The sequence below is a fragment of the Tenebrio molitor genome, chromosome 1 (genome assembly GCF_963966145.1).
Source record: "Tenebrio molitor chromosome 1, icTenMoli1.1, whole genome shotgun sequence".
Lineage (NCBI taxonomy): Eukaryota > Metazoa > Arthropoda > Insecta > Coleoptera > Tenebrionidae > Tenebrio > Tenebrio molitor.
The window spans coordinates 1,110,233-1,122,602 of record NC_091046.1 but is presented as its reverse complement, the minus strand read 5'-3'; the positions used below and the strand labels follow the sequence as shown (position 1 = coordinate 1,122,602).

The window sequence follows — 12,370 nt, the reverse complement described above, 5'->3', positions numbered from 1 at the left end:
TAGTGCAGAAGTTACCGATGTCATTTGCTTGTCATTGGCTGAAATTCAAATTTGGCAGACATCAGAATGGATGAAATTTTTTTAACAAGATAGTCATGAATAATAATTCAGCAATACTTGATAATATCAATATGAGTACTTCAAACAGTTCAACAAATCTAATGTGCTGGTTTAACCTTGTAAATATCTCGTTATGTTTGATCGGCTAGTGCATATGCCATAATGACATGCAAGAAAATCGTTATCATAAATTGTTAAATGCGATTTTAAAACTGAAACATGTAGGGGTAGTAATTATGGGTTTGTTATTGAAATCAATGTCAATTAATTAAATACCAAGGTCTATTATTGATATCAATATCAATTAATTAAATACTTGGTAATAGCTACTTAAAAATTAATTGTTCGATCTACAGGTGTTTATGAAATGCACGGCAAAATTTTAACCACGAGCCACTGGCTTCATATAGAACTCGGAAAAATATTTAAAAAAATTCTGTCAAAAAATAAAATGACAGTTAATTTTTGAGGTACAATTTTTTTTAATTGCTTTTAGTCTTCTAAGTTGTCCCACAACCTCGTAGGTAAAATTTCGGCACATTTTAAAAATACACCCTGTATATCATATTTTATAAAAACGACAAAATATTATATTATAACATAATTACATAAACATTTTTGTTTTATAATACAAAAATTTCCGATAATATTGCGGAATCTGGAAAAGTGCCCCGAATGCTTGCAGCGTTTCCACGTTGAATGGCAAGGGAAATCCTCTCGAAAAGGAATTTCTTTGATTTTGAATCGCCTGATTCCGCGATAAGTCGGTTTCCGATGACATTAATGAAATCGATGGCTTCTTTGCACCAAGGGCCTAAGGTTTCAAATGCTAAACCTTTAAACACGTAGTTTGACGAAATGATTGAACTATATTTGCTATGTTTGCGTTTGCAAGCCATTTCAGCGGCAAAACCTGAGGCTTCAGATGATTTCAATACGTAACTGTCTGCAAGTGTATCTACAACAGTAACGTCCCAAACCAAAGGTTGACCTTTAATCCACGGTACTAAAGTCATCCCATCTGGGCGTTTTCCGTCATCCCGAGACAGTCCGTTTGGTTCTAAAGTTGAATTCACATGAATTGAAGTTAAAGACCGATTGATAATGGAATTAATTTCAGTGTGTCTTGAAAATCTACCACTGCTTTTGAAACAACTTAGACCGTGGGTGCCAATTTCGTCAACTTTCGCATTGCATTTGCAAATATGAGGTGTACAAAGATTACAACCCAATCTTAAACCAATACAAACTTGGAAGGAAGTGTTATCTAAAAGAGTACCAATATTAGGAGAAGGTATTGCATGTAACCAAGATCCTGATTCTCTGCATTGCAAAGCTTTAAAACGAGCCAAGTCTCTAGGTGAATTAAAGATTAAGTCATTGGCAATTATTCCTTTGATATTAATATTTTATAAAATGTACGCCAATGCGAAGTAACCTCTAGGAAATATGCTTTAAAACAAGGAACCCGCATTGGTGTACATTTTATGAAATATGATATACAAGGGTGTATTTTTAAAATGTGCCTAAAAAATTAAATGTCATTTTATTTTTTGACAGAATTTTTTAAATATCTTTTCCGAGTTCTACATGAAGCCAGTAGCTCGTGTTTAAAATTTTGCCGTGCATTTCAGGGACACCTGTATATTTATTCTTGTTGTACTTTCCAATTTTTGTTTCCTTATATTTTCGACATTTGTTTATTTATTTATTAAAAAACAAGTGACCACGTGAAAATGTATTTACTGTGCAAATTATTTCTTTTTTATGTTGTCATGATCATTTTATTTTGCCTGCACAAGTATCTTTTTTTACAAAATTATCTTTTGCTTAATGTGAATTTTAAAGTGTCTAAAACATGTAAAAATATACGTCATAAAGAAATCTTTTTACTCTTTTGAGAAATATTTATATAACGACTGTTCAAAAGTCTACATTTCTCCTGCTCATTTTTCCATTTCCTTTCCTTTTTTTATTTTGATTTGTCTAAATAATTTATGTATAGTAGTATCGGGTGTTCATTTAAATTTATCCCCATAGTTGGCGTTGAAGAGTCGATTGTGAACGCACTACTCATCAGTCTACAGAGTAAAAACAAAAACAACGCAAAAAGTGAGGTAAGATTTAAACAGCTGATCCGTGATCTCTAATCCGTGGTGCGTTCACAATCCACTTTTCAACGCCAACTTTGATGATAAATTTAAATGAACACCCGTTATCAGCAAATACATAAATATCTTTGTTCGTTTTCTATGTCGGAATGTCTGTTTAAAAAAAATATTTTTGCTAATTAATTATTATAAGAATATCTCAAGCTATTTAAAAATGATTTTTCGTGGGAGAAAATACGAGAATAAATTCTTCAAAAGGTGGTATGCGGCGAATTTGGTAATTGTCTATTTGGGGGTGCATTCGCGGCAGACCTGGATCTCGAAGAGCATCCCTCCTATGCGTTTTGTTAATAATTTACAATAAGTTGTCTCCGCATTGTGCAGTACCAGGAAGTGAATTGGCCTTAATAGCAGCATCCTGTAGTGCATCATGGCTGCGGTGGCCATAAAACTATCAGTTCTCGTTGCATCCCGGGGTAAATAAAACGTGTGGGACACCGCCAAGGAGGGATCCATCCCCTCGTCGGACCCGCCGCCAAACAACACATAAATTAGCCGATATAATTTAATGAACCCATGAATTTTAAGCCGCACACATGCAGATCGCATGATGAATGCCGTTTTTAACGCTTCCGCGACGAAAAACGAATTAAAAACATGGGATAATAACTGGTGGCGGTGCCCCACCCCTTCCGTCATGATTAGCTCCGGATCGGGAGCAACAACAAACTCCCGGAATAATTGATTCGGTAAATTACTTTTACGCGGTTCAATAAAATCCGGTTCGTCTCTTTAAGGTGGGCTTTTATATAGATTTTATCGGTGCCTAATCCTGTTGCCAGGAATTTAGATGATGGGAAATCCTACTGAGGATTTGAATACTGAAAGAGAATCGAATAAAGTTGATCGAGGACTCCCCCACAAAAGGAATTATTAAAAACGGAATCAATTTACCGTGACTCACGTACACGTCGATTCTCTTCTCGGTCAATTAAAATCTCGCCCCCACGCGCGACCCCCGCTTTCTTGGGACTCGGGTATTGTCGCGATTTTTTTCCGCCGGTTCGATTGTCGTGATCGGCGATGGGGATTAATTAAAATTGGATCGGGGGCGTTCTGGGCCGTCGATTTAATAAATTAATCAGAGGGGTCCTATTCAAAGTTTTCTCTATTCAATGCTATTGTTACAAATTGTTATGTAAGGCGGATCGTTCGATTGCAAGACCGTGTTTTAGATGCCAATCTGAAATCGAACAAGCTGTCTTCTTTATTAACTTTCAACAGCGCTCGAGTCGGGGGTGTGAGGAATGAACGCGATATATCTCAAGACTGGAAGTGGAGGAGAGAAAGGAACCGGGAGAGGTGCTCGTGTGACGGTTTCGACGGGGCGACGATCGCGGTCGCGTTAATTTTTGCCGAAAGTTGTGCCACACAAAAAGGGGGAGATTTATGGGGATGGAATGCACGTATATGTCACGCGTTTGCTTTCGCGTTTTGTATGACGAAGCAGGTGCGAATCACCGCGAACCACTAAAATCTAAAAAGCTAACTAACTACGTTTTCAGTTTTGTGAGTGCGACGCAAACTTCGTTTGGATTGTTTCAAAATTACTTTATTTTGATACTCGTAAATTTTCGTGTCAATTAGAATAATCCAATTGTTAATTCGCTTGCAACAGTTAATAGTATTTTACATTACAAGCCAGGTAAAATGGTTTTTACTGGCGAATGGAGGATATAACTGACGAGTCGAAGACGAGTCAGTTACCTCCTTGAGCCAGTAAAACCAGTTACCTGGCGTGTCTTGTATAATATTTTATTTGTTACTAAATTGTAAACAACTAAATAAAATTAAAAATGATCAAATTCTGTTTTCTTCCAAATTATTGCTCAAAACTCAGAAACCTTAGAAGTACAATTACTATGACAACGCGCCGTTTGTTCAAATTGTTTATTTCCGTCAAGATTTTTTCTCAAATGAACGAGGCAGAAGAAATGAAAAAGGAAGCTATAAACGTGGCTTCCAGTTTACTGCCAGCGAAGTCTTTAGCAAGATATGAACGAGAATATGAAGAATTTAAAAATTGGCAGAAAAACAATAACGTAACTAGTGTAACGGAAGACGTTCTTTTGGTGTATCTTCACCAACTATCAGACAAATTTAGCCCCAATTCTTTGTGGTCGAAATGGTCCATGTTAAAAAGCTGCCTGGAAATTAAAGAAAATGCTGAAGTTCGCAGGTTTGTTTTCCTATTACAGACGTTGTCAAAAAAGTGATATTTTAACTTGACATTTGTAGATTTCATAAGGTAATTGCTTTTCTCAAGAGAAAGAATGAGCGTTACGTGCCGAAGAAGGCAAGGGTTTTAACAAAAGAGCAAGTGGAAAAATTTCTTGTTGAAGCTCCTGATGACTATTGGTTGTTATATAAAGTGATTACAATTTTTGGAATGTTTGGTGCTTGCCGGTGTGACGAGCTTCTCTCGTTGACGGTGAAGGACGTAGAAGATGTCGAGAAATATATTATCGTCACTTTACGGAATACAAAGAATTTAACAACAAGGAGATTTACGATCACAGATGAGGGCTGCAGTTTTCAACCTTGTGTTTTGTACAGAAAATATGCAGCTCTTCGTCCTCGTCAAGCAGACCAATTACGTTTCTTTTTAACCTACCGTAATGGCAAATGTATTTCCCTCAATGTTGGCCAGCACACTATTGGCGGTGTACCGAAAAAAATTGCAACATACTTAGGGCTACAAGAACCTGAATTATACACAGGTCACTCATTTCGCCGATCAGCAGCAACAATGGTTGTGGATGCAGGTGGAGATATTTTGACACTAAAACGTGCGGGAGGATGGAAAAGTAGTGGAATTGCGGAAGGTTATGTGGGTGATTCTATCAATAAAAAAATTGAAATTGCGAAAAAAATGTTTCCTGGACGAAACTCAACAGATGTGGCTTCCACTTCGACAAATGTGGCTTCCACTTCGGGAGGTTCTACAATTAATTGTCCAATGACGAGCGAATTCACTTCCGCTTCAGGAATGTTCGACATTAGCGGAAATTCTAATTGTACATTTAATTTTAATTTGTATGAAACAAAGAAATAAAAATGTTCAAATGTTAAAAACGCTACTATCCTTTCCAAATTTCAAATTTCTCTACTAACTTGTTAAATTCATAACTGGTCTGCTGTCAATTTAACGCTACTAGCCAGTTAAAATGACTTTTCAACGTCAAGTGACAGTTCGAATAAATGACGTTTACAATTTAGTAACAAATAAAATATTTAACTGTTTTGTGTTTTTAATGTGTTCGACTTATTTGCATACACTTTACAATTTGGAAGTGTAGTTTCAACTGATGCATTGTCAATCGATCGATTTCATTCTATATAACAATTACTTTTCAATGTTTTGGGTTATTAGTTGATGGTAATGATACCGTGTTCTTTGTGTTTCATAATAATCCCATATTTTATTTACGGGAACGCCTACAAAATATCATTTTATGTTTACAAAATTATATTATCTCACAAATGTGCGTGGTAGCTTTCGAAAATGTTGAAACTTATTTTGTATTTTATGTTCTAGCTCCTTTGATACATTCTTTCCATTTTAATGTCACATTTTTTCCAGCGATATTGACATTCAGACTTCTCTCTTGACAACAGAATTGTTTTGTTGGTTGATTCATCTTTATGGAGTGACCATATTGTGTGATTATCTTTTGTTAGGCCTACTAGATTTTTGTATTGTCTTTTTAACGGAAAAATTGCACCAAATTTAGCGATTTTAGGATAGCACCCTACATTTTTAGATTCGACTATACAAACCTCATATTGTTCAAAAGCTTGTCAAAAAAGCTTTCGACCAGTGCAATAATAAATAAGGGGTGCCATTTGAAAAAAAATTGGTTTTTGACATTTTTACTTCGTTATGTTTAAAAAATCACAGTAGGCATATGCGACTGAGCAGGTTGTTGAGTAAACACTCAGCAGATGCGGCAAACATTCAGAAATGAAACAGCGTCAATCATTTTAATTTATGTGCAACGATTTGGAAGGTACGAATTTTCGAAGGGACTCCTGCAATTCGAAATTCTGGTAAAAAAAGCGCCACTGATCAAAAACGATGGCAGATAAGTAAAAACGACCTGTATAAATTTTATTCATAATTTAGTATAGAATTCAAAAATAAAATTAAAGTGGGTAGGTTCCGTTTAAAAAAACATAACTTTAGTGTTTTTATAATATTGAGACACACTGTATATATACCGCAATATTTTCCGAATGTGCAGTATAAGCGTAGCTATCATCTAGAAAAAAGTAAAAGTTGATATCTTTAATAACAAACAAGTTACGGAGCTTTTTCGCAACTCTGGGACACCCTGTATGTATATTTTTGTTCACGTTCTGCTTTTTTTTTGTTATTTAAATTTGTCTGTTTTGATATCCAGTTTCTTTATTTTTAGCATTCAAGGTATTTTCTTTTCTATTAACTGTCAATATTTTTCGTTTAGTGTATTTTATTCCTAATTTTTTGTTATTCTTTCTTTTTCTAAATTTACTTCTAATACTAGTACATCCCAGATAAATTATTTTCTTCTTTCGCGACTGTGAACGTAGATTTCGCGCACTAGTGTTTCAAAATCATCCAAAAAGCATTCATCTTTTTGAGCATTGTGAAAATAATATGACTTGAGAATAATACAATCCGGATTACCAAACGCCATTTCTCCATTTTGGATGTTGGAAATTTCGAAAGAGTGAAAATAAATCGCTATTAATTCGATTGACACTTTGGAAGCGCATGGACAAGCGCCATCTATTCACAAAGGGTAGACGACAAATCAGACATAATGTTCATTTCAAAAAATACTGCACAAAGAAGACATATTCGGCACATTCGTGCAAATGAAGTACCTACTCGCTCCTTCGTCGCTCGTGCCTCAATTAATGCGCTCTTGCGTAAAAAATGTCTTCTCGCACTCGGTTCGTAAATAACTATTACTGAACGTAATTTGTAATGAAATGAGGTTTGTGAAAAAAACACCCCAATTTATGTATCTATTAATATTAATCGTACAACTTTATTAAAACTGATTCAAGGTGTTTTCCTTAATCGTCAGCTTTCCTCGTAACGCGTAATATGAATTTAACGTTTTCCCCTTGCTTGAAAAATAAGCCAAAATCAGATCTTCCTGAGTTTATTGCAACGTTTTTTCTTTTTTTTAATAAAAAACATTCTTTTTGTCATAAATCCAATTACTCCATCTCAGTCTCTTCGAAAATCTCTGTAATAACATTTTATAAAACAAAACCTTGGGAACGGCAAGTGTGCTCACTCTGACGTTTTAATTTTCATTTTTTTTCCAACAATAAAAACAAGGTAGCTAAAAAATTATTGGAGCAAAGTGTCATTTCCTCTCTTGTGTCATTACTTCGTTTTAGGCAATACATTTTACAGCCGAAAGGAAAGACAGACAGATAGACATTTGAAGAATTACAATGAAATCTAAAAAGTAACCAATCTAATAATCAATCCTTAATTGTTAATTTTTATGTTCAATAATTTTTATGACATTTTGTAACGAACACGTTGTTTTATTTTTGCTCTAAAGTGGTCTTCCTTTTTCAGTTTAATTCTTTTTCTCGTCTTTTTCATCAACTCTTTGTTTTTCGTTTCTTTTCTTTTTCACTTCTCTACCTTTGTTATTCATTTGAAGCATATTTTGCTAAAAAACGTACCCAACAAATTACTCTTCGAAGAAATTACCTTTCATGAACGAGGTCAGACCTGCTCTTAGGCATAGTAGATTATATCATTAAGAGTAGAAGTGAGTCTTTTTGTGCTAAGTCCAGACATTGAAGACCGAGACGAAGCCGAGACATTTCAACCCTTTAGAGTTGAAGTGTTCAAGTCCAGTTACAAAAAAAAAAGCCACTTCTGCCGTTTGAAGATACATTTTTTTAATTCTGTCTTAATTTTTAGTTCGACGGCTTTTTTATTTTAGTAACAATTTTTTGTAGAATCTCTTCCGGGAGTTTCCAATCTAAACTTGTCGAACGGTCCTTAATTATTTTTGGAATCGGGCAAGTCTGCCGTTTTATAATTCAGCGGATCCAGAATCGAAAAATACCGATCCAATCTTTGGCGTTTTGTTATTCAGCCACATTAATATTTCCCGTTCGGGGTAACCTTTATAAAACAAGAACTGGACCTGAGTTTACATTTTTATTTGCCCAAGGTGTGCACCCGACCCGGAAACATCGCATACGAATTTTAAACAAAACCCCGATATAGAAAAACGCGAACTCTCCCGTAAAATAGTCGATTTATTTAAATAATAAAGTCTCACGTTTACCGAAATTACGTCGACTAAGCCGAACACCACTCGAACTGTTCTATTTTCTGTTCCGATACGGCCCCTAACAAGTATTATATATCACCTTTCATACGTTCAGCCAATTTCTGCTGCTTTCTCCGTTTTCTTTTTTTCTTCCCCGTGCCAGGGTGGAGGGTGTCGGATCCCGGCGGGGGACGAGCGGTCGATCTAGTGGTGCGTAGCAATCGAATTACGTGTTTTTGTGATCGGTAAGGGATGGCTCTTTGGTTAGACGAGCTTACGGATGCTTCGGACTTCTTATGGCCCGGAGGATTCTAATTATATTACGTCAGATTGATGGCCAGATAAGAGCTCGTAATTTGTTTAATGCTTGCGATGGGAAGCCGACTTCGATGGGTTCTGTCATTGTGCGAGATTTATCTCGCACCTGAGGGACCCCGACGAAAAATCCGATCAAAAATCACCCTAATTAGGGCCACGGAACATTCGATCAAAAATCAAAGAATTATGAAGAATTTTTTTTCTCTTTAAATTTTGTCCCCGTTAAAAGTCAATCTTTTTAGTTATTCCTTTGTGTTAGTCTCTCAGCGCTCTATCGAGTTTTTTGGAATCCACTTAAATATAAGTTAAATCGCTTTTTGAATTAACATGTCGCTCATTGTGGAGTCCTTTGAGTTGCAAGGAGTCTGTTTGAGGAGCTTGCACTTGTCGAAAAAAACTCAATCAAACTTCCGTTGCAGAAATTCCATTCGACGGAAAAGAAACTCATTTCCAGACGAATGCAATATTTCTCATTGTTGTTTGCCGGAGAAATCTCATCCGACATTTATTTCAAAATATTGATATATACAATAAAAACGCGTCCCGGACCCGACAAACAATGACGAGAAAACACAATTCTCCAAGATTATTAGTTTTTAATAACGGTTCTTATTTGCTCCGATGACATTGGCTCGTCATTACCTTCTCTTTTTGCCTCTCTCACTCTCTCCCTCTTTTTTTTAATAACGGTTGATTTATCTCGTCGGATAACTCGAAAGAGAAAAAATGACAAAAACATACACAAAAGCTAGAATAACCGTAATGTATGCGTTTACATTTTTTAAAACTTGAGCAGCACGACATCGACGTATTATACAAAATCTCCTGTCATAAGCACATGTGCTTTTACAAGTTCAACCCTCAATGGAAATGACAAATGAGCTGACGTAACACTCCATGTAAACAGAATTCTTGTGTGTACAATCGTTCGCAGAGAGAACAAAAATGGACCTCATTATGTCGGTGCAAGTCTTTGATTTTAAATCGATTTTCATTCTTCGGCGTTTGACCAATTAGCGCCTCATTACGACGACAATAGTAACGAGGTTCTTCCGTTGTGCCATTCGATTATCAATTAATCGTTAATTAGGGTCGGAGGAACTGGCTAGAAGAGGTTGTTGAAACAACGCAATCATCTGAAACGGTGGCAATGATGTTGCAGTTTTTGGTTTACTTGCAATGGCAGAAACATGTTGTTTTTCATATTAGGAATAAACAAAAATCATTAGGGGCTAGATCTGACAAATTGAAGGGTCGTTACTACACAATTTCGGATGAAGTACCTCTCGGGAACCAAAACTTTGTTCCGACACAACACACTACAATTGCTTTTTTTTCTTAGTGGCGTCCCACCCTGTAGAAACTAATTTACTATATCTACTCCCTAATTACCCTTTCTCCACGCAGCAAAATTAATCAAAAGCACTCCACAAGAATTTCAAAAAACTGTTACCATAAATTTTCATGACGAAATCCTTGTAGCTTTATGCTCTGGCGGATCTACCAACGTACTAGTCAAATATTGTGTACTTCAGGAAATTTTTTATACACGTTGGGTGGTAAAATACATAGTTATTTGTCAAACTAGAGAGGAAAGTGGATCTTTTTTCCACTCGAGCTCGAAGTTTGAGTCACGAGCGTAGCGTTTCAGGACACGACGTACGATAATAAATGATTTACCGCACGCCATGTGGTAAAGTAAGTGAAGAACAAATTAAAGTGAGTGAAATGATATTTGAGTGTCGTCATTTTTCAGGAACGGGGACTGAAATAATGATTGGCATTGCTAGTTCTATGTTTGAAAGCAGGTCTTGTTCTAAAGAATTCATTACCTTTTCACAAACTTTCTGAACGGTTATACCTACTACATTATTTTCGCATTTATGTGATGGCATAAACTCGGCTGGCGGCCTCGTCGTGCAAACTTCACATATGTCTGATAATAATATCTATATTCCACTTGTTGCATAAATAACAATTAGTGCTCTACCTCAGGCTAGGAGCAATTTGTATCTGCATTTATCTCCGCGGAGGTTTTTGTTAATTCTCAATTGAATTTTGATCAAGAAAACTATTTATACTTACTTAATTCATTATAAATGTGCTTAGGCGGCTATGGAAAGCTGATTTTAGTTTGGCAACCCTGGCTAAAAACCCGCATCTAGTGTTATGTTTTGTTATGGTTGCCAACCATGTTGTTCAGTCTGAAAATATGCTAAAACAATTAATTAATTTGTATTTTCAATCAACAATATCAACAATAAACAAGTTTCGAGCAAAACGTATCATTTTAAGGTTAGACGCAGGGGCGAGTCGCTCGGGCCATTGTCATCTAGAGCACCACAGCGTGTGACGTCACGAGGAAGACCAAACCTCAAAATTTGTTTACATTTTCAGAAAGTATCAAATACGGTGTTTTAATCATTCTTATGGAAGATTGAAAATTGTGAGATAAGCAAAAGCTTGGTGGGAAGTGTGTATAATAATTTCAGTTGATACCAGGGTATTTACTGTTCATCGTCGCAAAAGACGTTGAAACCTGGGAACTATTTTTATAACCTATCAACATTTTCATGATTGTCGTTGTAAGTACAATTTACTTCAAAAAATATTTGCTACACATAATTAAGATGTAAGAAGCATTTATTGTGATTTGGTGTTATTTAAATGATTCACAAAGTAAAAATTACGCAAAAACAATAACTTAACCTCACTTCTAAATGACAATTTTCGCGTCATTAATGGCATTTTACTTCCCGAGGCAGTAATTGTAAAGCCTAAACACATCGTTCTACTAAAAAAACAGCGCTAACCGAAAATTCTACAGTTTTTATTAAATTCTGGAGGTTTAATTCGTTTTTCGATGAAGCCATTACTGTGACGTCAGGATCAAAAACAATTGCTGCCTTAAGGCTTTGTGTTCTAGATGGCAATGCTCGGGCTCATGTCGTTACTGTCATTTGTGAACGGTTAGTAACTTTTCTGGTGAGAGAGCTAAAGGTGCATTCACACTTCTATTGCCTCCTAGATGCATATTTATAATGTACATACAGGGTTATTATAAATGATTGTAGTCCAAGTAGGTGTTAATTTAAAAAAATAAATAAAATTTTCATCACCGCTCTTTTCACCTAAAAAATGACAGTGACAGCGACAAAAATTGACAGTTCACTGAAAGCGGCAAAAATTTCATAACATGCGCATGGCCTGCTTTGACTACAGTCATTTATAGTAACCCTGTAGTATAGTTCTTTTTTCAAACGTTGAATGATTTGAAGGTTAGCAGGATAATTTTAGCAACAAATGCCCCAGATTTTTAGTTTTGAACTCTTCGTTGGAAACGCCAACCTAAACCTATTATATCAGAAGTTATTTAGAGACATTGTGAATGCTTCGTTTGTGGAATTATTTATCGATTGAGCCACCCCAATGTACAATTTGAGCGCTTTGGAACAATAAAGGTGCAACTCTTTAATTTAATGCCAGTTTGTTATAAAAATTCCGTTAATGGTCGTCGCATTAATG

At 35.7% G+C, this 12,370-nt stretch overlaps 1 long non-coding RNA gene across 2 annotated transcripts in view; it reads left to right on the top strand.

Moving 5' to 3' along the window:
• The window catches only part of LOC138131015 (uncharacterized), a 118,212-nt gene that overhangs the window by 32,913 nt on the left and 72,929 nt on the right, over positions 1-12,370 (top strand). The gene's annotated exons all lie outside the window — the stretch shown is intronic.